The following is a 27,599-nucleotide window of genomic DNA, read 5'->3' as shown; positions in this document are numbered from 1 at the left end:
GAGCATGCGCATGCGGCGTGTGTGTGTATTGATGAGTGTGTTTTCACCTCTGTGTAGGTGCGTCACAGTTATGTGTGTTAGACGGGGATGAGAAGAAAAGAAGGAGAAGGAGAGGGGGGGAGAGAAAGAGAACAAACAGGAGTTATGGATCTCAGGTCTAATGTACTCCAGCAGGTCAGAGAGAGGGGGTCTGTGGTCGCCATGGAAATGGCAAAACCTGATCAATAAGGTCACAACCTCGAAAGTATAACCCCTCCCCTTAAATTTTTTTGTCTCCCTCCCTTCATGTCTGTCTATTGTGTATTATAATCAGCGGAACCATAAACCCACATATGCAGCATTGCACAACAGACGATCCCACATCAGAAATAATTAAAAGGATGCACACTTGGCCTATGTGCTGTTCAATTTATTTAGTTGTTTAGTGTAAAAAAAGATCCCATTACAATAGAAAAAGGGCCCCCACCTAAATTACGATACATTATATAGACACTGAGGCACAAAACCAAGACCGAATAGAAAAAAAGACATTTTATAAAACATGATGATGGGACAAAAAACTAAGTCTAACTATTCTAAAAACAACTAAAAGAAACAAACAAGGGCATGACACAATAATTAAAAAAAACTCAGCGGGGTGAATTTGACCACACCAGGAGAACGTATGAGCAGAATTAAACTTAATTTTGAAATTATTTACTGACAGTGACCGTTGTCTCAGCCAATGACCAGTATCATTTCCTCATCTGTAATTATCATGCTGATGCATTTAGCGATGCAACGTTGAGTCAACATGTTAAACTATATATTTGGCTGCAAATGTTTGCCGGCACCACTGCAGATGTTTTGGTGGGGATCCACCGAAGGAGCTGGTAGCCTAAGCTAACTTTGATTGACATTCAGTGGGTGTGTTTCTGTCATCTTCCTGAGCAACATAGCTGGGCCCCGTGTGAAGAAAAAGCATCTTCCAAACCACTCTTGAGAAACCAGTGGGTCACTTGACTTCATCCATTGTTTTAACAGTCTGTTTTACATACAGTCCTCTACATACTCAAATTACACTGTCTTCATTTATCTTTTTAAGGCACAAAAGCCACGCATCTCTGCCTCGCTAACTGATACTCCAATTACCAAGGATAAGTACTGTCAATTGCTAATGACTAGTAATGACGACGCAAGGTCTGTCGGACAGAAGTAAATTTAAAAGCAGAACAAAACTACCTCAAAAAAACTAAACAAATAGCCAAATTATGGAATTTAGGATTTTTTTTGGTGAGCATGTTTATTGTTTTTTATTTTTTTTATTTTATTGGTTTAGTTGATAGGGACAATGCAGTTTAAACATAGTTTCAGTACAATGACAGCAACTGATGTTCTGCACATAGAGTTTATAGCTATTGCTAATTTGCAACTCCTGTCCCTAGTTGGGCTTTTCTAACAATAAAATACAATACAACAATATCTAGGACCTATAATACAAAATATAAAATTACATCTATTTAAAAACAATCACAAAATAAACAGTCACATAATCCCACGATCCACACATCATACACATACTCCCTCACTCATTCACTCCCTCTCAACACGCATCACAACACACACAGTAACAACATTTCAAAAGTGGGTACAATCCTGTTGTGTTTTCAGCCAGTTCTTAACCATGGATGCAAAGATTCTGCTATCTGATACCAATTTAATTTCATTCGGGAGTCCACTCCAGAGATGACCGCTCTTTACTGAGAAAGCTGATTGTCCGAATGTTGTTCTGCGGTAAGGTATTTGACAGTTACAGTTTGTACAGTTATGTGTGGCAAACATCCTAAAATAAAAGATCATAATTTAAGAGGCAGAGGGACAAATTAAGATTATTAAATCAAGTGTAGTAGAAAAAAAAACATGCAAAAGAAACCACATGGACTCTATAGAAAACAAAATATCATATTAGACATTGTCTTATGAAGTTAAATGCTAACTATAGGATATCTCAATAAAACAGGGGGAGTTCATTAGTGTGTGTTCAGGGATCTAATTGAGTATCTTATGTTAACATATTTCATTGCTGACCTACATGATAAATAGACAAGTGAAACAAGAGAACTATCATTAGTGTCCCGTCATGTGATAAACACGATGTATGCCAACATATACTGCACTACTGAAGTATATGCTTCATTATTATCATGACTATTGTGTTGCAGAACGTGCTGCAGATCAATACTTTCATTACTTTAATTGACTGATTTATTTACTAATGATTACAGATATTTAATTTGTTTGGGAAAAAAAACAAGAAAAGTGATCATACCATGACTTTCATAAGTTCATGAAGACTCTGGGGAAAATTGTAGATCAAGACAGCTCAGTTGAGACGGGGAGAAGAATGACACCAGAGGAAAGATAAAGGCGAGGATAAAAGGATTAACCATTAGAAACTTATTGGCTTTGCTGAGTGTGTTCGTCAATGAAGACAGCACCGTGGAGACTGTCCTCATAAACAAAAAGCTGTAGGACATCTTTCACACTGCAAACCGCAGACTAAAGCCTCCATTTGAAGTTATCAATATCAATTTATCCTTATCCTCCTTCAGAATGAATAAAAACCATGGGTTCTCTTTATCACTGCTACACAATGAGCTTTTCCTATCATACGAAAAAAGGAAAACAAAGAGGAGAAGATGAGAGTGACCATCATAATGAAGTCGTGTGGACACACTTACACAAGCAAGGTTGGGCAAAAAAAGAAATGTCTTTAAAGCATCTTGCACATTGTTGTCCCCAAAGATTGGTTCCAAGTCAAATACCTGTTTTTAAACACACCAACAGCCTATAAAAGATTTTAAGCATTTCCAGTGGTACATTTTCTATTTACATTTCAAAAACACAATGCATGGAAATATTTAGGACCCTTGCAGAACCTCTTCCCTGATTAACTGATACCTACAGTAAATTAGTAACCTTGATGAGTATGGCTTTGAACTATGCAGTTTTTGTCCAAAACACCTCACACTGAAATGAATAAAATTTAGAATAGCTTACAAATTAACAATTTAACTGAATGCCTAACTGCATCACGTACATAACTGTTCCTATTGATAAAATGACAAACTGTCTCTGCTATCATTACAGACGCCTGTGAAAGACGACAACAAAATTAGTTTTTACTCTAGTTCATTACAAAATCTGAGGGACTTGTTTCTGATTTTTGACTCTGAATGCAGGTAATGAACATCTCAGTTCAAATCTGAGTCAAATCACATGTTCTCACTCAATCCCTAATTTTGCTTGGCCTAAGCTTGGCCACACTTATGATGATGAAGCCGATGGAAGAACTGGTAAAGAAAAGGATGAGGTAATTTTCAGCCCCAACAGTGCAAAAAAGAAGGGTGCTTTTCAACCACTTTTATGTTGTGAACAACTAAATTGAAATGAAAATTAACAAAAGGACTAATTTTAGGATTACACAACAAACAAAGCCTCCATTGTGATTAGTTGGAGACAGAAACCCTGAACACACTTTAAAGGAGCATGAGGCTCCTTTTAAGAAATGAGACTCATTAGCGCCACCCTTCGCCACGACGGCCGTCGGGGGTACTGCAGCCAACAGCGAAGCTGGCACGGGAGAACGGGGAGAACGCGCATGCAGCGTCATGTGACGTCACATCCGCAACCCAGCGCGGGAAATTCGGAGTCCGAATTACAGCACATTTTGCAGCACACAGCCTGTTCAAGGCAAAGGAGAGATACACTAGAGGGCTCATTCTTTTTGGTTTGGAACGCTTCATCTGACATTATTACTAGAAAACTTAAAACGTATACAAATTTTTTTCATAAATCCTGCCTCAATCCTGCCTCATGCTCCTTTAATTCACAACTTTTCTCTTGAACTTCTATATCTTGTGTGAGTGACCCGAAAAGGTGGAATGGTTTGGCATTTTTTTTCCACCTTGGTTCCAACCTTGGGCTGAATTAACTGAGCAAAAAAACACAGCAGAGAGATGAACCTGTGTAGGTCACCCCAATAACATTCGGTCCGTTTCTGTAAACAAGAGTCTGGGGTAGTTTTATGCGGGTTAAATCATCAACACGAGTCCCAGTTACCAGAAAAGACCTCATAAGACCATTTTTGGGAACTTTTATAGAGCCAAAACATGTATCTGCTGATGGTTAGGAATTCACAGAGTGGCCCCAAATAACGACTGGGAGGTGGGTTGGGTTGACTCTGTGCTGAAGGAAATGACTGTGTTTAGCCGTCTAATGTCCTGTTTGAGTACATGTCGCCGCTATCAAGGTGTCTGAAAACAACAAACAAAAGTTGCAGCAACTGCCTCAACTCATTAAATGTTTACCTCATCATTATGCTGTGTTTTACTTGTGTTTTTTCTTTGCTCTCGCTGTCTTCTTTTATTATTTACTGGCGGTTGGCAAACAGCGAAGTGGTTGACTGCCAAGTGGTAACTTGCTTTGTCAGTACATACTGTAATCAAGACCTCAAAAAGAACTGAGAGGGAAGTTGGCCCTGTTCTTATTCCCGCCTCCTCGCTTTGACCCTGGATTATTTGTAATGGAAATGCTGCTAGTTGTATCCCCTGCGTGTCGTGCTGTGACGAGAAGCTTAATGAAGATGTTTTGTTTTTGTGCCAACATGACACAACTGCTAAAAACTTGTTGTGAGTTTTTTTTCCAGTCTCGCTGAAAACAAAGTCCAAATAAACTTAACATCGAGCACAAACTGAGAAATAGTAAAAATGAGGGAAAGAATCACTGCTTCGGGGCTTCCGGTTGAGGGCGCATGGAGTGAAGACGTGTTAATCTCTAGCTCCCGCTTTAATTACCTTTAAATACACCCCACCTGTATTTATTGAACTGGAAACCACTGGTATTTTTCTTTATTACTACCTCGATATACACTGACACGATTTAGGACCGAAAATGCCTCCCAAACCTACTAAATCGCAAGAGAAGTCGGAGCCTGACGCGGCTGCCGTTGGCAAAGCCGAATTGATCGCCATATTGTCGGACCACAGATCAGCCTTGCTGGCTGAGCTCAAAACGTCATTCAAAGAGCTGAGTGAGAAACTGGACGGACTCCAGGAAACGGTCAACTGCCATGACACCAGACTGACTTCTCTGGAGGATAATGCTGAGTCCCTTCACCAGCGGTTGGTGACGGTGGAGACTCTTTGCGACACATTGCAGTCCGATAACCAGAAGCTAAAGGCTAAGCTAACGGACCTGGAGGGGAGGAGCAGGCGGAGTAACGCGCGGCTCGTCGGCTTACCTGAGGGGATTGAAGGACCGCAACCCACTAGCTTTTTCTCCCGGTTGCTGAAGGAAGTTCTTGGTGAAGATGTTTTCCCCTCCGCACCGGAGCTGGACCGGGCTCACCGCAGCCTGGCTCCCAAGCCGGGTCGCGGGGACAGACCCCGGCCCGTCCTGATATGTTTTCACCGCTTCCAGAATAAAGAGCTGCTGATCCGGGAGGCCAGGAAGAAAGGCACGCTGCAATACCAGGGACACGCTTTCCGAGTCTACGAGGACTACTCTGCAGAGGTGGTGACCCAGCGGAGGGCTTACACGGCGGCGATGGCGGCTTTATACAAGATGGGACTGAAACCCGCTCTCCTGTACCCGGCCAGGCTCCGCATCACGCAGACGGACGGCACCCGCGTTTGGCTTGGATCAGTGGCCGAGGCAGATAAGTTCATCCAGGCGTAAAAGACTCCTCATAACGGTGTAATCTACAGTGATTTTGTAAGCCACGGACTTTAAAAAAAAAAAAAAAAAAAAAATATTATTATTTTTTTTAATTTAAGGCTTTTCATTGCACAGGTAAAATTTTTACAACCGTGATTTTTTTTTTTTTTTTTTTTTTACTACTGGTGAGGTTTCTGTGCATTTATAATATAACGCAGTCAGTTTACAAACGATTGTTGTTGGTTTCTTTTTTTTTTTTCTCTCTCTTTTTTTTTGAGGAAGGGGGGGGGGGGTTGTTTTCCATGTCTTTTCATTTATACATTTGTAGATGAGTAAGTTTTACTATTTTTTTTTCTCTTTTATAGCTTGTCTTCTTATATTTGTTCAGGTCAGTTTGATACCCAGAGCATTTGCACTACCTCATTTCATTTACATATGTATGAGGTTTTTTTTTTTTCTTTTTTATTTATATTTTCTTTTTTCTTTTCTTTTCTTTTTCTTTTTTTTTTTTCTTTTCTTTTCTTTTTATTTCCCATTTTATTTGTATGTTTGAAAATGAGCAAGCTCCACTGGTTTACTACCCTGTTCTATGGGTCTTTATATTGAGGCCGTTTTATTTACACTCCCTTTATCAGGTTTACAAGTAACAGGCTGGGCTGAGCTTGGAAGGTTTTTAAAGCACCATAGTTATTTCAACTTTTAATTCTGGGGATATTATGCAGTTCCAATTGCTTTACTTATGTCTGGAATATGCACAAAGGGAATTATGTATCGGTATGTATCCTTTTTTTTTTTTTTTTTTTTTTTTTTTTTAGTATTATCATTGTTCTTTTTTTATTTATATAGTATTATTATTATAATTTTTTTTTTACGTTTTTTTTCTATTTACACTCATCTACCTCTCACCACGTTCAGCTCTCCCCTCTGTATCAGGTGGGGAACTTAACGTATTAATCAAAAGGCGGAATAGAGAGCTTTTTTTTATTGTATTTTATTTTTTTTATTTTTCATTAGATAAGATAGGTAATCTGGAAGTCTGGAAGTTAGTTAGGGAAGGTGTGTTGTTTGTTCTAACAGCTGAAGTCACCTTAGGGTTGGGGGGAGGTTATTTTTATTTTACTGTCACTCAGGGTATAATGGTTGTTCATTCTTACCACTTAAGTATCTGGTTTAAACTTTGTCGGCGCTGTACCACTTGCCTGATGTATAAATGCCTATTCATAACATAATATATTTCACACAGAAGCAGCATGACCGGAGACATTAACTTTGTCAGCTGGAATGTCAAGGGCCTGAATCATCCAGTAAAGAGGAAAAAGTCACTAGTACATCTTAAGCATATGAGGGCGGGAATTGCTTTTCTACAGGAGACTCACCTTCGATGGTCGGACCACTCCCGTTTAAAATGTGGGTGGGTGGGGCAGCTCTTCCACTCCACTTTTCAGGCTAAGGCGAGAGGCGTTGCCATATTGGTGAATAAGGACATATCTTTTACCCCCTCTGATACCATTGTAGATTCAAACGGTCGTTACATTATAGTTACAGGCAAACTCTATAACACCAAGGTCATACTGGCTAATATATATGCTCCGAATTTTGACGACGCTCAGTTTTTCGAGCGTCTCATCAAATCACTCCCGGATCTAAATTCTCACCTGCTCATTATGGGAGGGGACTTTAATTTTTGTTTAGATCCTGGGATGGATAGATCATCAACTAGACGTGGTTATCCAGCATTCAAATCAGTTTCCCGGATGCAATCTTTTCTCTCGGAATTTGGTATGTCTGATATATGGCGTTTTCTGCATCCTAAAAGCAGGGAGTACTCCTTTTTCTCCCATGTACACCACACTTATAGTAGAATTGATTATTTTTTCACTGACAATAAACTAACCCCATACATACGTTCTTGTGAATATCAAACTATAATAATATCTGACCATGTTGTTGAAACTGAACTTGCCTGAATCCAGAACAACTAGAAGAAACTGGAGGTTCAACTCTTTACTATTAGCAGATGAGAATTTTGTAAATTTTTTATCGGAACAAATTTCTCTATTTTTAGAAATTAACATGACCTCGGATGTTTCCGTTTCCACTGTTTGGGAAGCCCTTAAGGCTTATTTAAGAGGGCAAATAATATCTTTCATGGCCAATAAGAGAAAGAACTCAGGAGCAAAACTATTAAAACTTGACGAACAAATAGCTGAAATTGATAGGAGATATGCACATCTCCCAACTCCTGACCTATATAAAGAGCGCCTGAAACTTAAGGCAGAATATGACCTTGTTTCGTCATCCATTATAGAAAATCTACTGCTCAGGAGCAGAAGTGCTACATATGAGCATGGTGAGAAGGCGGGGGAAATTTTAGCCAGACAATTGAAGGGGGCGAGAGCTAAACAAATTATCAATGGGGTGCTTTCTCAGGACGGGGTGGTTACGGTAGACCAACAGGATATAAACAACATTTTTAAAAACTATTACAGTAAGCTGTACACCTCCAGCAGCCCCTCCGATCCCAACGCCATGCAGAACTTTTTTAAGGATCTAAACACCCCATCATTGTCTCAAGATCAGGTCTCAGATTTAGATAAACCGTTAACACAACAAGAAATAGTGGACGCCATTAAGTCCCTACAAACCAAAAAATCACCAGGTCCGGATGGCCTGCCGTGTGAATTTTATGTGAAATTCTCCACACAGTTAGCTCCCATTCTGACGGCCATGTATTCGGAATCATTGGAATCAGGATCCCTCCCACCCACCCTGAACCAGGCATGTATAACATTACTGGCAAAGAAAAATAAAGATCCCTTGGACTGCGGATCCTACAGACCCGTTTCCTTGTTAAACACAGATTACAAAATATTAGCCAAAGCACTGGCTCATCGGTTGGAGAACCCTTTACCCAGTGTGATATCTCCAGATCAGACAGGTTTTGTCAAGCATAGACGCTCCTTTTTTAATATTCGACGCCTGTTTAACATAATGTACACTCCTTGCCAAGCTGCCTCAGAATGCCTTCTTTCCATGGATGCCGAGAAGGCATTTGATAGAGTACAATGGGACTACCTCTTTGAAACGCTGAAGAAATTTGGATTCGGTGCCACGTTCATCACTTGGATCAAACTGCTATACTCCAAACCCTCGGCTATGATTTTGACCAATAATTTATACTCAAGGCCCTTTGATCTACACCGTGGAACTCGCCAGGGATGCCCCCTCAGCCCTCTTCTTTTTGTCTTGGCTATCGAGCCCCTGGCTGTAGCCATTAGATCTAACCCCTCTATGATGGGAATAAATAGAGGGAATATAGAACATAAACTATCCCTTTATGCTGACGACCTTCTCCTTTATGTGTCTAATGCAGAGACTGTAATTCCATTCATACTTAATTTGTTACAACAGTTTGGTGAGATCTCGGGTTATAAACTAAATTTGAATAAAAGTGAGCTGCTGCCTCTAAATGTGGACGTCTCATCACTAGAAAAAATTAGGTTACCCTTTAAAGTCACAACGGACAGTTTCAGTTATTTAGGAGTTACAGTAACAAAACATTTTAAAGACCTTTTTAGCCAAAATTATGGGAAACTGTTCACACAAACCAAGCAGGATCTGGCTAACTGGACCCCCATGTACACCTCACTTATAGGCAGAGTCAATGCAATTAAGATGACTGTGCTCCCAAAGTATTTGTACTTGTTTCAATGCCTGCCTGTATTTATTCCTGGCACTTTTTTCAAAAAAATTGACTCAATGGTGTCATCATACATTTGGAATGGCAAACAGCCGCGCTTGCGCAAGGAGTTTTTGCAAAGAGCAAGACATGATGGAGGCATGGCCCTTCCAAATTTACGGTTTTACTACTGGGCTGCCAATTTGTATTGCATGTCACACTGGACATATTACCATCTAGATCAGGAAAGTCCTACCTGGGTGAAACTGGAGACACATTCTTGTGGCTCTGTTTCCTTACCAGCCCTAATGGGTGCAGCACAGCCTTTATCAATAAACATAACCAATACTAACCCTGTAGTCAGCCACTCGCTCAAAATCTACTCTCAATTTAGAAAACGTTTTAATCTGCAGGATATGAGCCTTTCCAGCCCAGTGGCCTCGAATCACTGCTTCCCACCCTCAAAACTTGACACAGCTTTTAATTTGTGGCATCGAAAGGGTCTGAAATGCTTTAATGATCTCTTTATCAACAATATATTCGCCTCTTTTTCGGATCTGTCCAAGAAGTTTAATATACCCAGTTCCCATCTATTTAGATACTTCCAGATAAGGGATTATGTTAAGAGTGTTCTTCCACAGTTCCCCAATAAACCCTCTAAATCAATCACAGATGACATCATATCATTTAACCCAACGAAGAAGGGAGCAATCTCACAGATTCTCGGGTTATTCTCAGAATTAGACTCCCCCTCCTTGGCAAGAATTAGGACTGCATGGGAAGAAGACCTCCAAACAGCAATAGATGACGGAACCTGGTCAAAAATTGTGAAAAGAGTTCACTCTTCTTCAATGTGTGCACGACACTCACTAGTTCAATTTAAGGTGATACACAGGGTGCACCTCTCAAAAGCAAAACTGGCTAAAATATATCCACAAATCAACCCCATATGTGACAGATGTAAATTGGAGGACGCAACATTAATCCACATGTTCTGGCTCTGTCCGAGGTTACAGGGGTATTGGAAGGCTATTTTTGAAGCTCTCTCCACGGTGTTAGCGGTTAAGATTGACCCAAACCCTCTGATGTCTATATTTGGGATTATTCCTGATGGAATGAAGTTACCTGTAGGGGGACACAAAGTGATCGCTTTTACCACCCTTCTGGCACGCCGCCTGATACTTTTGAAGTGGAAGGAGGCTGTCCCACCCTCAGTTTCCCACTGGATAAGGGATGTGCTGTCAAATCTGAAACTGGAGAAAATCCGGTATACACTACGGGGCTCTGAAAAGAAGTTTTTTAGAGTATGGAGACCTTTTTTGACCTTTTTTGATAAACCCTCCACACAAGTGCAGTAATTAATCTTAGTCAGATACCCGTATGGGGTTGCTGGCGTCTCAGGTCTTGTCATGCTGCTTCTACAATATGTTTTAGTCTTTAATTATACTGTGTTTCACTAAGCGCCTTGTATTAATGGGTTACTCAGTCTTGAGAAGTCTTTGTTATACGAACATATGTTGTAAAATCTCACTAAGTAGAATAAGCCTAACATCATTGAGTGACAGTAGGGGTAAGGGAAGTTCGTTGTGGGGAGGGAATGTTTAATGTTTTGTTTATGTGCAAGTAAAAATCAATAAAAAGAACTATGAAAGAAAGAATCACTGCTTCAAAGCATGCTGAAAGACTCAAAAAATAAAGTTTAGCATGAACTAATGTACATAACGTAGCTGCTTTACAATTTTATACGCATAGAAGCGCCACAATCCATCACAGCAGTCATTAAGGAACATGGCCAGTTTGGCATAAGAGAAGACGTTAACAACAAAACGAAGCGACTGCTGACGGCTTGTGTCCAGGAAGAAACTGGTATACTAGTATACTGGTATATTATATATACTTTTGCCACTATGCTCCAAAACTGTGGAACAGCCTGCCGGAGGATCTGAGAGGAGCTGGAAATTTGGACATTTTTAAACGTAGACTAAAAACTTATCTCTTTGGTCTGGCTTTTATGTAGCATCAAATTTTATAGCTTTATTCTGTTTAACATTTTTTAAAGGTATTTGTTTTATTTATCTATCTATTTCTTGTAATGTTTTTATTATTATATTTTATTGTTGTGGACTGATTATTTTTTAGCCTTAATCCTTGACCTTTTATCATTTTTTCATTTTAATTAACTATATTGTATGTCAGTGTGCATTGGTCTCCCAGTTTTTATGTTTTTGGTCTCCCAGTTTTAATTTTTTGTTTATTACGCTTATTTTTCAGTCAAAATGTCAAAGCACTATTTCATGTACCTGGATGAAAGGTGCTATATAAATAAAATTTGATTGATTGATTGATTGATATTAGTGATACTGTATTGGACCCATCCATGTCATTGTAAATGACACTGTTGAAATACGCTGTAAAAATAGGCAAATTACAAGTGATTAAAGAAAAAGAATCACTTTGAAAATAAATGCGATGACAGTATTGATCATCATCGTCAGCGAGCATGAGATACTTGACATACTTTGAAAAATGCAGTTCAAAATGTTTAGCTCTTTGCAAAACCTGAAATGTTGTGGTTTATGTAGGACGGCGTTACACCAAAGCTAAGCATGTCAACTGACAGTGCAACTGGTTCTACAATCTTTTCTTCCCTGCTTACAAAACACAGATGAACACGACTTTCACTGCAAGGATCCAGAGTCTGTCACGATCCTCGCTCCGTGTCACATCTGGGGTAAAGACAGGGGCATTGATTAGGGAGACACCACTGCTCTCTTAATCACTCTCACCTGGCGCTGCTCCCTGAATCATCACCTCACATTTTTCCTTCTACAGCTGAGCACAAACCCCACCCACCGCTACAGTATTGTGTATGAAAAAAAAGGAGACAACAGTGGAAGGTAATGAGTTGAAGATGGCAAGGGGTCCCACTGAGTGACTTTAAACCCGTTAAACCCTCCACAAATTGCTCTAGTGTTTTGACAATGGCCAGTAAACTATCTAAATTGCAGTGTTTTAGTGCCTGTCTTTCTGTGCTGAGCTGGGTAGCGAGGCGTGAGGCTGTCACCCTTGTCAAACCGCCTTTCTCTCTCCCTCCAAGACTGCTATAATCATCACCGGCCTTTCAGACACCAAACTTCGTCCCTTTATCTCCGATTGTGCCTCTGCCTCACTATTCTCCTAAAATTACCCTTTCATTTTGTTGTGCCATAAAATTACAGCCTGGTGAAGATTGGCAGCGTTTTTCTGCAGAGGGAGGGGGGCAAATCAATGCTTTGATTGTGACAATGCATGTGTGTGTGTGTGTGTGTCTTCAGAACATCAGAATGCAGTGATGTGTGATCGATGTGCCATTGTATTTGTATCTGCGTGTGGATGTATGTCTGAGCGCTATCACTGAAAATAATAGGACTCTTGGTAATGCCAAGCTACTGGGGCAATAACCCCTGTTTTTTACTAGACACTTTTAGATTTCTTCAATCAGTAAAAGGAAAATAGCAAAGTAGCACTGTAGGTGAGGACCTGCGGCGGGGCAAAGGAGAAAGTGGGAGTGGTGAACTCGGTGTCTGCGTAAAAACAGATATTCACAGCAAATGTCAGCAGTGAAGAGATGATTCTTCTGGCTCTGTGATAAAATAGAAGAGCTCCTATTTTCAAGTAACACTTGAAATTTAAGGGCGATGTATCAGGTTTTTTTTTTCTCAAAAAGTTAACACAATTTCTTAAAGTATTAAAGACTTGTAACATGTTTTAGTCAAAATCATACAAAGCTATTGAACAAAAGCCTGTTTTGTTTAAGAGGTGGAGTCAGCATGTCAATTCCATCATTCCCCCCCGCTGGGCATGCCTCCTGTTATCTGTGCTACAGCTTCCACTGCGCACTTCAAATGTACAGCAAATGCAACAATATGTGCATTTGAGCTGAATTAAAGATGTGGAGGCTGGATAATTCTGCTCTGATTTTGATCTGTGAGGTAATTATTTTTGGTCCCAAACACCTGAGGAAGGGATTAGATGGTGTCGCGATGGCCTCCAGTGCTACTGTGCGAAACCTTGGTGTTATTTTCGATCGGGATTTGTCGTTTAAACCGTATATTAATCAGGTTTGTAAAACAACGTCTTTTCATTTCTGTAATATCGCAAAGATTAGGAACATCCTCGCCTACAGTAATGTGGAAAAACTATATCACGTGTTTGTATCTTCTAGGCTAGATTACTTAATGTGTTATTAGCAGGATGTCCAAGTAATTCTCTGTATATCCTCCAGCTGATCCGAAATGTAGCAGCGCGAGAGCTGACAGGAATCAGCAAGAGAGACCACGTGTCTCCAGTGTTAGCCTCTCTCCATCGGCTCTCCGTAAAACTTCAAAATGTTATTACTTGTGTATAAAACCCAAAACAGCCTAGCTCTGCAATATTTGCAAGACCTGATAGTTCCTTATGTTCCTGGCAGAGCTCTCCCTTCTGAGAGTGCAGGTTTACTCGTAGTTCGTGGAGGCCGGGCCTTCTGCTACCAGGAACCATTACCACGGAACTAACTTCCAGTTTGGGTTAAGGAGGCTGACACCACCTCCACCTTTAAAACCAAACTTAAAACATTTCTGTTTAGTAAAGCCTAAACAGAAACTGTTTCACCCCCCTCAGAGTTGTCATGGGTGTGACATCAAACGGTTGACACCAAAACGTTTTTTTTAACCAGGCCGTACATACGTTTATTTCTGCTCTAAAGTTGGACGCTTTAACATTGGAGTCAGTGGAGATGGACTCGCTTTTGCAGCCAGCCTCTAGCGGTCAGTCGATGAACTGCAACTAATCTTAGTTACCCATGAGCCTCGTCCTGGAAGTAAGATGGTTGGTGCTTGTATTAATGCAGCCAACAAAGGTCCTATACCTAGACTATGTGCACAGCTGAAAATCACACTTAAATTACAGCAAACAAAAAGTTATTACTGTGTTATTATTGTCTTTGCCTTGACACCCGAATACTTGTCTCCAGCCAAAACTTATTTTTCATATTTATCTATCCAACCATTAACTTCCACTTACCTTGGTTTTGAGTTTTGGGGGCATCAGCTTCATTAGAGAGGTCCAGACTAAAGCTTCTCCAGCTCAGCAAGGAGACATAACATCTCCAGCATATCCTGGGTCTCCTTTGTATTCATATTTTTATTAGGGGGTAAGGCACAGTAGAACAGGAATAAAAAAAAAGATATACAGTCTACCTCCTAGGATGTTTTTTTTTTTAAATAATGACAAATAAATGCAAATTATTTTAAGTAATATTTAAGTATAAAAGCTACACAGTATAAATTAAAAAATCAATGAATAAAAAGGGGAGAAAAAAAAGAAAACAAAAAAAACCCAAAGCAAAAAAAAACAAACCCCAAAAACAAAGAAAAAGTAAATAAATAGATAAAAAGGAGGAAGAAAGAGAGGAATGAAAGAGAGGGAGGATATCCTGGGTCTCCTGTTTGAACATGTTGATTGTATGTGAGTGTGCTGGAAAGTAATTTTCTAATAATGTGATTCTTAAGAATCGTTTTTGCTTTATTATCTGACTCATAATATATTGGATATTGAGTGCCAAAAGAGGCAGTTTTTGTTGGGTCAGTGGGTCATTTTCCAGTTCTTTTCTTATAAACAGTCACCACCATCAATATCTACTCCTTATTAATAATCATAATCTGTTTAACAAAGCAGAAACTATTACCTGTGTTCACGCTTGAGATGTTCAAAACAAAAGTAGTGTTGAGAAACGTTGGATAAAATCTGGCATAGGTTTTAATTGAACGGAGAAAGAGATTTTACAAAACAGACTGTCATCATTGTTTTTGTGCAAAACATGAGAATGTAATATTTATTTATTTGTTAAGTTAGTCATATGAGTCAATTAATATTTTTTTTGTCTTGATAGATACATTTATATCAACAAGTATATAATTATATGCCATATTCTGTCATGTAACCTCGCAGATCATGTTATTATACCTCTCTCTCTCCTGCTATCAGTAGTCTTTGAGGGGCAGACCTTGTTATCGTGGAGGATCAGCCTGCTTTCTCAGGTAAATCTTTGTGTGGTCAATTAATAACCAGTATCGACATTAGCATGTTTGAGTAAGGGGCGAGAGAGCGCAGGCACACATTTTTGACGCTGCCATCTCGTTATCTCTCCCTATTTTTCATTGACATTTTGCGCCATTGATACTCTTCCTCCTCCTCGTTGGCTGGAGAGTCAGAACAAACATGGTGGCAGGTTTGCACACAATCTGAAAGCTATCTATGTAATTGAGTACACAATGTTTCATTTGTAGATTCTGCTCTTCTTATGTATATTGAGCACGCCTGCAATAAACAGGACAGCCAGCAGGCTTGTGCCAGAGTTGCAGGAGAAGGATCCAGATGCAGGAGAGCACGTAGGCAGGAGCACCAAAGTTTTTTGATAACAGCGGAAAGTGCTGCAACAACAGAACTCCCAAACCTCCAATAATGATCAAATAACGCAAAAAAAAAAAAGCTACACAGGGAGCAGGACTTACAAATAAGAATGAACCAGCCAGGGAGGAATGAGAAACAAGACAATACTCTGAGATTGACACACACCAGGGAAAATGCCACCAAGGTAAAAAATAACACTTAAAAAAAACAACTGAGAAACAATAAATAAAAAACAATAACATTCAAGATCATGGCATCTGGTCATCTGTCAGTGAGAATGTTGCTAGCTATCATTTGTGGCAGATATTGATGTTTTTATGTTATAGGGAAAATACCTACCATAAAAAAAAATCCACATTTTCTAGTTAAATAACAACGGTAATTTCATTTGGTGCACTCACTATATGATTTAAATAATATTAAATCATTTAGATTCAAGATTCAAGACTCAAAAGACGAGATTCACTTTATTTCCCTCTTTTCTGGTTCTCTGAACACACAGAAAACTGCCAATAAATGAATGTTATTAAATGTTATTTAATTTTGATTGATTTGATTGATTGATTGATTGATTGATTGATTGATTGATTGATTGATTGATTGATTGAATTGTTTATTTCGAACACATAAAAAAATATAAGATTTTAAAACAAATTCAAAACATACAGAAAGAAAAAGCAACAACAACAAAAACGTAATACAAACAGGGGAAAAAAAAAAAAAAGCAGTGTCCGAAAAGGAGCAGGTTGAAGTAAAACTTATTTAACCCTGCCCCTTTGTTACCTCTATCATAAATTAAACATAAATATTAATAATAAATAGCTGCAATTACCTAATAGGTTACCAATTTTCCCATTGGTTGTGCCTTTGGGAATAACCAGCTAACAAACTAACAAACAATTTTAATTGTATTCTTTGTATGTCTGGTGATTATTGGAGTTGGAGATGGCGTTAGAATCAGAGTGGAAATCAGGGATCTTAATGAGAAGTGTAATCCGCTCTCCTGTGTTTGTTTTTTCTTCATGACACATTTGTGTGATTACAGAATTGACAATGCAGCAGCAATGACTCCAAACAATGCATTTATTGAATCAATCCATCTCCTGTCTCATAACTCACAGGCAGCCTTTGATATGAGTAAAATCAACAGCCATGAAGCAGGCCGAGTTCTCGCACCACACTGAATATACGCGCTTCTATAAATCTTTTGATGGCTCTGGCATCCTCTTTTCTCTGAAAGCTTTCTGGATCCATACCAACTCCTTTTCAATCTCGTATAAGAGGAGAGGGTGACCTTTACAGCTTTTGAATGGTGTAAGACTGCCACGACCTGTTCGCCTGCCGCGCCAGCTCTTTGTAACAGCATGGCCTCCATGTATTGCAAAGTCCAGAAGTATTTGATATTATAATAAAAGCATGGGAAAAAGTATGTGGAAGTATTTGACGGTGAAGAGGTGAGGCAAGAGGCTCTGTGAGAGGCAAGCTGCAAGGTGCCATCAGTGCGGAGAAATGGGAGTGAAAAGGATGAAAACCTATAAATGAAAATCAATACGAGAAGGCAGGAAGGCATAAAAACTGGGGAGGGGGAGGGGGGGTATAATAGAATAGACTAAAGATAAATAATGAGCACGGCAGAAAGGGGAAAGAAATGAGAGAGGGGAACAGAAAGAAGGAGACAAGGAAAAATGATGGCAGAATACAATCAGAGGATTTATTTGTTATTGTCCGGCTGTCCTTCTTGTGAAAAGACTCAAGTCATGAGATGGAAAATTTTCCCTCCGGAGCTCTGATGAGCGAAAGGTGATTAAGTCTTTGCTGTTCTCTCCTGCTTACAAAAGGACTCTCAGACTCTCCATAATTCAGTGCAACACTGAACTTAAACAAGCAACTTATTTCTTTAACGTGAAGAGTAATGCAGCTGATGAGTCGTTGCCTCTCTGTTCATTTGTTCTTATTGCAGACGAGCGCGCCGCAGAGGCCACTCAAGAGTAACAAATGACTCATTTTCATGGCTCTTTCCCTGTGGCACTATGGTTACAAACATTGATAATAATATATCATCTCAACAGAACTTGTAGCACTCACACGACAACAACAAACAAAGACAGACATCACTTTCTCCTTCATAACTCCAATCACGGCCCACGCGTGTCGACACATAATCAGACGGAATGGGCCTGCTGAGCACAGTGCTACACTGGTGCTATACCCCTGAAATAAAATGCTGTAAAGATATTCCATGAAAAGACACACACAAAAAAAAAACTAAATGAGACAAAGAAGATAAAAAGAAAACAAAAAAAACAACCACAAACGATCATGGAACGATCACAAATACAGGACAAATGATGCAAAATAGTCTCAAATGTGACCCAAAAGTGATGCCCAACAACTAAAGTGAGACAAAAAAAAAGAAAGACTTATATAGATATACTTTATTAATAGACTCAGGGTCCATTTAAAAAAGACAAACACACATACAAATTTAAAAAAGACAGTCATGCCAGTGTTTCCACATTGCTGATTGATATCTCACAGGACTCAGTCCAGGATTGGTTAACAGCATTAAAACACAGTTTTGTGTCATTCAGTCGACAGATGAATCTATAGCCTACATTAGTTTTCTCAACAGAACATGAAAAGTGTTTATACGCATTTGGCAGAATAACTCACTCGCACTTTGACATGACATATATGACAATATAGTCATCCAAAATAATGAGCATTAAATATAAATGACTTGTAACGGGTGCAAAGATAACCAGTGTGAGACTTAAAACAACTAGGATAAAACATTAAAGTTGGCACATAATACACAGAGGTGCAAATAACTAAATTGAAAAAAAGAAATATAAAGTCTAAAGAAGGTAAAATGATTGATACAAGACAGAATATTATTATCGTGTTAGAGGAAAGGACTATAAACAAATCCAAAATGCACACAAATAGAAAACGAAGAACTCCTAATTGTCTAGATGTGGTTGAGTGAATCTTTCAATCTGCCTGCGGCTCAAAAAATGAGAAGACAGACTGACACACAACGGATTGAAAATGACATTGCCAATGAATAAAACTGTCTTGCTGTTTTTAATTAAACAGTTTCTGAGGCAAACAGTTTCTTTCTTTCCACTGTTATAAAGAAACTATTGAGTCTCTTAAACTCTGTAACACTAGAGCAGATGTTTCAGCAATGTGTCGGCTGTAAAATGTATTTGTTTGTGTTTTCTTGCACCCAAAGTGGCTTTGTGTAAAAAAAAAAAAAAAACAGGGGAAAAAAGAGCTATTTAATTGTATTTACAGTCAAAGACGAGGGATCAGAGCGTCTGGATTATTGATATGTGGATATGTTTCCATGCATGTGTGAATGCAGCATCACATCACGCCCTGAGATATTTCAACACAACCATCGATCAGTTTCAGAAAACACCCAGATCAGATGATACCAGGCCGGGTTACAGGAAGAGAAGAACGTGCGCGAGTGTGTGTTTAAAGCGAGGACAAAGACAGCTGCGGGGAGCGTACACAGGCCGGCACCACCTCACTTCTTAGCTCAGATGAATGGAGAATGACGGCCAAAGCAACATGAAATCAAAAATTAAAACGATGAAGACGATGTTGTCTTCGTTGGGGAGAGATAAAGGAAGTTTTTTTGTTTTTTTTAAACCAACTCAAAACTCAATCATGAATGAGGGCAGATACTTAACCATCACACTGTGCAACTCTCTGGATGAAGGCCAAGCAGGAAGAAGAGGTTGGCAGCAATTAAAGACAAACACACACACACATAAGCCCGCACACACAAACACACACACACACACACACACACACACACACACACTGATCACAAAGCACCAAAAGCACAGAGCAGTGAGGCCCGTTCCATCTGTGATTCTTCAAAGAGTTTGGCTGATATTGATTTGGTGCCAAGGTTAGCAGCCCATTCAGGCAGAGTGGAGCTTTCAGGAGCAGCTGGAAGGAGCTGAGACCACAGCCGGAGACGGAGGCTGAGACCTTGAGCTGATACACACAGCAGCAATCCTCTGTTGGGGCTAACAGTGTCTCCGAGTACACCAACACAATCACAGACGCAGACAAAGACAAATAAACACGCCAACACATGGGCACACAGTCCCACACATGCATATATACATGCGCCCTCCCACTCACAGACGCACGAGTGTGCCGGGCTGAATGTAGAGTGGAAAAGAGGCCAAAAGAGTGTGAGAGAGGAGAGGCGTCCTGTGTGTGCGAGCGTGAGGGTGTTTGTTGTGGAGAGACATAGGATTAGTGGTGTTTTTGAGAAAGTGATTGAGGCTGATAAATTCAGCTCTCGTCCCTGACCGCGGGACCTCTGGGGTAGCGCTGGTAACGCCGGGCTGTGAAACACTTGCTGTTCTCCAAGGCTCGTCTGCAGCTTTGCTTTGTATGGGATGTGCCTTTTCACAACTTTAACATGCCGATCGAGCTCTGCCAAAAAGCCACTACGCTCCGGTCTTTGTGGGTTTACCTGCTGACATGCATGTATTCGATATCCTTATAGCTCTTATTACATGAACAGTGAGACCTTTTCCCCTCTGACCCTTTTTCAGAAAGCAAGTGGAGACGACAGAAACTCCTTTTGATAAAGTATAAAAACACGGGAATTATGACCCGAGCAGAGCGCTGCAAGAGCAAACTAAGTATGTAACAGTATGTTTTGACATCTGTAGATGAAACCCAAGCAAAAAGAAATCCGATAACGCAAAATCTATAAATGTGGAGGTTAATACATATATTTTATTACAAAACAAGAATGTGTTTGAGGTGTATGCAAAGCACTTTATTTGTAACATCACAACGGCAGACGGCTCTTAAACTTTAAACTAACAATTAAACATGACTCTCAGAGCATTTAGTTTTGACCAGTACTGGAGTTGAGGGGGGATGAGGGGGGATGGCATCCCCCCTGAAATAAAAACGGTCAAAATCATCCCCCCTGTAAAACTGCCATCCCCCCTTTCCATCCAACCCTTATGTAATTTCATCAATGAATGTGGTTTTACTGCTATTTCAACATTTAGAGTCATCACCAGAAAAATAACTTATTTGACAATTTTCACCTGTTTCAAGTAAATTTTCACTTGAAATAAGTAGAAAATCTGCCAGTGTTCCACTGGCAGATTTGTCTACTTATTTTAAGTGAAAATCTACTTTAAACAGGTGAAAATTGTTTTTTCCAGTGATGAGTCTTGTTTTAAGTGTAATGCGATTTTTTTTACTAGAATTAGACATTTTAACTAGAAATAAGACAAATATTCTTGTTAAGATTTGAGTTTTTGCAGTGATCCATGTTACTTATCCTGTGAAGGACAGAGTCATATTGATAAGTTCAGAAAACAGTTTTTTATTGTTGTGTTTTGATGTATTTGATGTAAGCCCAGTGGATATTTAAAGCTTACAGAAGGCTGCATTTAACTGCTGCTATGTCATTCCTGCAGTATTTCTGCAGGTGTTTTGGTCAGTGCTATTATTTGTAATATATTATATTATTTGTAATCAGCACAAATTATCTGTCCCCGTATGATAAAATCCACCATCCCCCCTGATTTTTTTTTACAACTCGAGTACTGGTTTTGACACATAATTTGTGATACAAATATGATATGATTTAATTAACTTTTAACTATTATTAAGAAAGTGAAATTGTATAAATTCACAGTAAATGTGTTCCTCAGAATCATTTGTGTAATTGAATGCACTAAAGTGCCTTCAGTGCATTCAGTTTTGCGGTACTGTGTATAATTTTAGTGTGTATAAATTTGAAAACCCATACACACACAAATGTACACATCCTTATATACAAACACACAAGGGTACTTTCACAAATGTTACATCCAAAGATGTACCTTTCACAAAAGGTACATTTTTGGATCTAAGACACAAGGCACTAAGTTCGTAGTTCCCCTATACAGTTGTTGAGGTGAAGCTGCTTGTTTGGTCCCTCGGGTGGTACCTCTCTCTTTTTCTCTTCAATCTATACTTTCTTTCGTCACCTCTGCCATTAAGCCCACTGCTGCTCTGCGAGCTACAGTTTAGTCGCTGCTGTTGTGTGACAGTAGCGCTGGAAATCTGTACACAGGTGAGATGACTGGACAAAGTTACCTTTGATGGCGGCTCTAAATGCTTTAAAATGCACTTTAAAACAAATAATTCATGCATGTACAACAAATCAAATATTGTGATGAATTTCACCAGGCAGCCTATTCTTGGTATCTTTCAATCGCTGAAAAATACAATAAAAGTTTATCTAGTATACCCAGTTGGGGGGAACATTACCAAGACAAAAAATGAAAAGTTCACACTCATTATGGAACACAAAAATATCAAAACTTATTTGATAGTAACATGACATCAGAGGTGTCAAGTAATGGAGTACAAATACTTTGTTACCTTACTTAAGTAGAAATCTTGGTTATCTATATTTCACTGGAGTAATTATTTTTCAGGCGACTTTTTACTTTTACTCCTTACATTTTCACGCAATTATCTGTACTTTTTACTCCTTACATTTTAAAAACAGCCTTGTTACTCTATTTCATTTCAGCCTTTAAAAAAAAACAATCCAGTTAAATTGCTCCATCCGGATAGAGTGAATTTGGTTGTGGTTGTTTCAGATGTTCTTGTCCAGTTTTGTTCTTACATCCGTTCCCTCAGATTCCTGCAACTAAACTTGGATGTACATTCCAATAAAGGTTAGGATAAATGATAACATGCCTCTGAAGTTTGACTTTTTGCACCATTACAATACTTATAGGCAACTAGTCATCATATCTGCTGCTCTCTGAAACACATGTTAATGCTCAATAGTCACATATATGGTTCTTTAATATATTTGCATTATACTAAGATGCATTCATTTTCAATGGCTTTTGTCCTTAATGGCTTTTTCCCCCTTACATTACTTTTACTTTTATACTTTAAGTAGTTTTGAAACCAGTACTTATATATATATAATAATTTTACTTGAGTAAAAAACTTGAGTTGAAACTTCAACTTCTACAGGAGTATTTTTAAACTCTAGTATCTATACTTCTACCTGAGTAATGAATGTGAATACTTTTGACACCTCTGCCCACTTTTAGCCAAAAATAAGATAAAATGTGTTGACATTTTAAATTGCAGGTTAAATTACTGCCAAAGACCGTTAATAAATGACTTGGCTACTCGAGTTCACTTTGTTTTACATTTCTAGGAACATAAGATGATGTTGAGGGAGCAGGCAGGCGTTCAGATTTCACATACACAAAAAATAAAACAGTATAAAAAAAATAAAAATCAGAAACCATCAGACTTTCCTGTAGCACCTTCAAATTACATTATTATTATATTATCACACTATTGTGTTTCAGTTTTTGTTTCGTTCCGGAAAAGTTTACTTTCACAAATATGAGTTTTTAGTATGACGGTCATAACACACACGTTTGTCCCGTCTTTGTGTACGCGAGCGTGCTCACACGCACACAGCACTGCCTCTGCCGTAATCATTCAGACTAATCCCCTCACAGACCCCTCATGTTGCTCTTTGAACGGAGTACAAAGCGTGTTCTGGGCTTAAAACAGCAGCACAAAGACACAAATAAAAAACCTGCTGAGACTTTTGACCTTTCAGCTGGGATTACAGTTTTCAAACAGCGTTCAAGGAATTCAGCTTTCACATCCACACAGTTTTTCAAGCAGTGTCCGTGCTCCCTTCATCACTGCTTGTTCACCAACTTAATAGCTCTCATTTTTCTTAAATACCACAAACATACCAGAGGGAATGTGTTATGGCTTAGGAACTTGAAACAATAACACTTTTCACCGTATATCTCCAAGAGTGTTGTGGTTCTTTCTATCATTATGTCAATTTACTCAATGTGCAGATGTCTGAAACGGCCGTACTTGATATGTTTTAATGTGTGCAGGTGAGGAAAGACCTAAAAAGAGGCAGGTTGACAACTGTGTCAAAGCAAATCATACTTTGATGAAACGTACTGTAAGTGAAGCAGGGCAGCAGGTAATGAAACACGCACAGGAAACAACCCAACAAAGACTGAAGGTCTGCAAGAATGACAACTTGAAAGGGAGGATTCGGGACAGCATGGAGACATGGGAAGGTTAACCCAGGCAGGAAACACGGACAAACTTAGGCCCCGTTTACACGGCGCAAAAACTGTGGCGTTTTCATGCGTTTTGGCCGCTCAAAGCTCAAAGTCACCAAAAACGATCATTTCTGAAAACTCCGGCCAAAGTGGAGATTTTCAAAAACTCAGTTTTCACGTTTGCTTGTAAACAGAGAGAAACAGAGATTTAGGCTTCAGAACGTCACATTATGCCACAGAAACGTCACCAGCGTCATTTGTGCGACCTGTGTTTACAATTTGTTTGGCCACCGTCAATATTTTCTTGTATTTTACCTGTTTTATATTCTAAAGTCACGCTTAAAACTAACTCCACTTCTCTGTCACTCCAAACGAAAGACTCTCGTTCCGTCTTGGAAGTAACTGGCAGTCAAGGCTGATTTATGGTTCCGCGTTACACCAACGCAGAGCCTACGCAGGGTACGCGGCGACGCGCACCGTACGTACATGTAGGCTACGCCGTCGATTTAACGCGGAACCATATTATTCCGGCTTCACACGTGTCATTTGTTGACGTTTTTTTCCAGGATTCTGATTGGCTAGCATGACTTTATCCTTCTCATTACACTGCCCCCTGTAGGTTTGGATGCTCATAGCACCTTAACAGCGTATGTATGCGGGTTCGTGTAAACGAGGATATTTTTCAAAATGTAGAGGGGGAAATATCCGTTTTTGTAAATACCCAGCTATGTGTAAACGTGGCCTTACAAGACCAGACAGATGCGTGACAACAAACATCTTCTCAGGACCGAATCATGGATCAGTCCTCACGTGAAACCAACAAGGGCCGAGCACAACACAAGTGAAAGGGGAGCCAAATCAGTTTCAGTTTCAGTTTATTTTTATTTGTTAGAGAGGGACAACGTACATTAAGAAACATTTTATAAAATAAAATGTAAATGTACCCAATTGTAGCCAAAAGGCTAGTTTACATTGGCAGTCTCCCTGCCAGAAATAATAGGCTAGTACCTAGTAAAAAAAGATTAAAACAGTACAAACACATCAGCAGTAACATATAACATATATAATTCAACCCTTACAATATACACAGTTCATCCCCACATCGATAGTATAAACATCAATGTTCACATCTTTGATTATCGATCAACCAATTCCTAAGATTATATTTGAAGACATTGTATGAAATGGACTCTCTAATGTTCTGTGGGATGTTATTCCACTCAGGTGCTGTTTTATAAGAAAACCAATTGCCCAAATGCGCTCTTTCTAAACGGGATTTTGCAGTCTCCTCTGGCTGTCCCTCTGGTAACTCTGGCTTCCCCTCCAGTAGCACCAGTTACAGAGGAGCGGAAATGGACTTGATTGCAGAGTGGGGGTGGTGCCAAGTTATTTCAAATTTTATACATTAGGCAGCAATCTGCACAAAAACAACCAAAGAACTAGAACTAGAATGAAACATGAATACATGAAAAAGAGAAAAAGACAGCATGTTTGGAAAAGGGAAACGCTACAAAAACAAGCAGAAGGTGATCAAACATAATGAAGACTTTAAGGAGCACATGTCAGTGCATGTGAGTAGCAGCCACGCAGGACAGAGGACACGAGTCTCCATAGTAACGCTTGGCAATAAGGGCCACAAAATGTCCTTAGTTACCTGGGAGCTAATGAGGAATGAATCAAGGACTGATTGCTAATTAACTGTCAGCTAATCAGCTCAAAAAGGAAGTATTTCTCTTTCTTCTTTTCTTACTTTAATGATGAAGTGATGGGGCAGCAGGTGAGCTGGTGGTTAGCAGTGAGGGAGCTGGTCTTTCTGTCAGGGGTTTACATGTTCTTCAGCTTAATTAGTGACTGGAAATTGTTGATAGGAGGGAGTGTGTGTGTGTGGTTGACATTTATTTTTTTAATTTATTTATTTGCACATAAAGAAAATATACAACCGCCAAAAATTCAGACAAACAGTATGTAGAAAAAAAAGGAAACAACAAAAAAGAAATACAATGTAACAGAAAAAAATGTGCAGGAGGAACCAAAAAAACCCAGAAGGGCTTGTCGAGTGGTTCCTCCTATAATGAAACAAACAATATCTACAGAGATATGTAAAACAACTAAGAAGAATACGCTAAATTACTAGAAAAACAGGAATCTGATGAGGATGTGCAGAGAAGTTCTGGAAATTAGTTGTGTAAACTTTGCTAAGCTGGGTTAGCAAAAAAGTTGTGATTTGTTTTTTGAAATGTTTTGTGCTCGAGCGTTCTCTAATATTGAGTGGTAAGGTGAACTCTGAACCTAACTGAAAATTGGGAAAAAGTAGACCTGAAAAGGGTGGGATGGAGATTGTTTGCAGACCTGGTATCATAACTTTTCTTTATATTAAGTGATAACATGTAGCCCCGTGGTGGACTGGACTCCTGTCCAGGGTTTTATCCCTGTCTTTCACCGTTCCAGCAGATCCCCGCGACCTTAAATAGATGTATGGATGAAAGGATGACTAATGGACACGTAATAATGAAATAACGACTCACTATTTGTGAATTTGTGAGTGTGATGCTCCACTTTACTCCAGGAGACACTGAAAGTGATGAACTAATGCAATAAAACACACACAGTTAAACTATGTGTGTCTCCATGACTTGGGTGATAAACAGTAATGTTTAATTAGCAGTGGAAGCAGTTTTTAAAATGTTATTCTGGGTCGACCTTTTACAGAGCTGATCTTGCACCACGGATGTGGACAGAGGTCATTAGTATTAACTTACTTTTATTTACCATACCATTCATCAATATAGGATAATTGAATCCGTTTTCTAGTATCTCATCCTGATCTAATAAATGGTCCGAATGCATAATTATTTGGAGAGAATCTATTTATAAATACTTTTTTTAAGTCACTCTAATTTGTTCCTCGGTTGTTTCAGTGATTAACTAATCATTGACTTACCATCAGCTATTCATTAATATTTGATATAAAGTGGTTAATAAGCAATTCATCTTCGACGATGCTGTCCAAGATTTACTCTTGAACTGGTTTCATTGATGTTGCTGAGTGACAGTGCTGTCAATATTTAGTTGAGAGAGACACCCGGGACAGGAATCCCAAGTGGGCTGGATTTTGGCGATAGTAGGGACAAGAGATGCCAAGCGGTAGATGACACGCCCTAAAAGTAGGCAAATATTCCTTAAAATTAAGTTGAAACTTATTCTTTTACATAGAAGTCCTTGGTGATGCTCTAAAAAGATCCAACTTAATTTTACTTTAGTTTTCTGTCCTTCAGATGCTGCTGCTTGAATTTTTGTTTCTTCACACAAGTTTTAATGAAATCAATTCAATAATGTGTACGTGCAAACTATAAAATAAAGTTTGGCAACACTTAAACTTACAAATACCTCAGAACAGGAGGTTAAGACGTTATGTAAATAATCTTCTCAGTTTCATTAGCTTTTAACAGTTGAACCCCTTGAAGCCCCAGCGGGATAAGGTGACGTCATATTAATAAATCAGGACAAAAAGGCATTTTTGTTGCCACCACACTGCACTGAAACACCGTGACATGCCCCGATCTTCCTCATCTCTTCAGAGTTAAGCATGGTTTCAGAGTTTCTGGAAAGAAAATCGTTTTAATTTGAAATAAAGTATTTCCTGTAGTTATTTGGTAGATCGCTCTCAAATA

The sequence above is a fragment of the Cololabis saira genome, chromosome 2, assembly GCF_033807715.1.
Source record: "Cololabis saira isolate AMF1-May2022 chromosome 2, fColSai1.1, whole genome shotgun sequence".
In the NCBI taxonomy this organism is placed as follows: Eukaryota; Metazoa; Chordata; class Actinopteri; order Beloniformes; family Belonidae; genus Cololabis; species Cololabis saira.
The sequence above is the reverse complement of the archived record's forward strand: the minus strand, read 5'-3'. Positions refer to the sequence as shown.